Genomic DNA, 1493 nt, shown 5'->3' on the forward strand with positions numbered 1-1493 from the left:
CCCATGCTCACTCCACTAGCATGAGCTCTTGGACATAACAGATGTGGCCATGTCACCTCCCTTCCTGCATCTTTCAGTGAGTCCCCATTGCTCAAAATAAAGTCCTAGCTTTTTTAATGGAGCACATCTGCCCCTCTATGACATTGGCCCTGCCTCCTTCTCCACCTTTACCTTTCACTCTTCACTGCACACTCTGTGCTCACGACCATTATCTGCTTGTGGTTCCCCAAGACCATCATGCTGTTTTCTGCCCCAGTGCCTTTACCTGAACCGTTTCCTCAATCTGCCTTATGGACTGAATATTTTTGCGCACCCCCCCCCCAAATTTGTGTATTGAAATCCTAACCCTCAGTATGATGGTATGAGGCAGCAGGGCCTTTGGGAGATGATTAGATCCTAAGGGTGACGCCCTCATGAATGCAACTAATGCCTTTACAGAAGGGACCCCAGAGAGCTCCCTCCTCCTTTCCACCATGTGAAGACACAGTGAGAAAACAGCTGTCTAAGAACCAGGAAACAGGTACTCACTAAACACTGAATCTGCTAGACCTTGATCTTGGACTTCCCAGCCTCCAGAACTTTAAGAAATAAATTTATAATTTATATATGTAAGCCACTAGTTTATGGTATTCTGGAATGGACTACCATGCCTGGAGTACTGTTCCTTCCCCATTTACCTAGAGAATACCTACCTACCTTGCAGGATGCATCTCAGGAAACATCCCTTCCAGGAAGTTTTCTTATCCCAGACTGGATTGAGTGCTCTCCTCCATGCCCTGATGTGCCCCATACAAAAACACAGCAATGTGAATGTTCTTCACACTACGGAACCATGCACTTAGGTAAGATAATGAGTTTTAGATTATGTATATTTTATCACAACTAAAAATAAAGAGCATTTACTGTACTGATTTTATCTGATTATAGCCATATATTCCCCACTAGTCTTTGCGGTAAAGGCCTGGGACTATGTCTTATCCAGCTTTGTAAACCTGTCCCCTAGCACTCTGTCTGGCATGAAGTGGGAGCTCCATTCATTTTGTCAAATGGAATCAAACTAAACTGCAGGATGCTTTGGAACTAGGGATGGCCAGGGGACAAGGAGGACAGAGCAGAGCCTGGTACAGAAGCCATAGTATAGGGATCAAGTTCAATCATGAGCACTTGCCTTCTTTCTCTGAGGAAATCTTCTGAAACCAGGATGGATCTCTGAGGTAGGTATTGGGCAAGTCAAGGGCAAGATAGATTTCCTTCTGCTCTCTGGGACTGCTTCTCACCAGGGTTTTTTTGTTTTGTTTTGTTGTTGTTGTTGTTGTTTTTTAAAGGATTTTATTTATTTATTTGACAGAGAGAAACACAGCAAGAGAGGGAACCCAAGCAAGGGGAGTGGGAGAGTGAGAAGCAGGCTTCCCGCCGAGTGGGGAGCCCAATGCAGGGCTACATCCCAGGACCCCGGGATCATGACCTGAGCTGAAGGCATAACTACTGAGCCA

Source organism: Enhydra lutris, unplaced genomic scaffold (assembly GCF_002288905.1).
Source record: "Enhydra lutris kenyoni isolate GAN:26980312 unplaced genomic scaffold, ASM228890v2 scaffoldscaffold3, whole genome shotgun sequence".
NCBI lineage: Eukaryota > Metazoa > Chordata > Mammalia > Carnivora > Mustelidae > Enhydra > Enhydra lutris.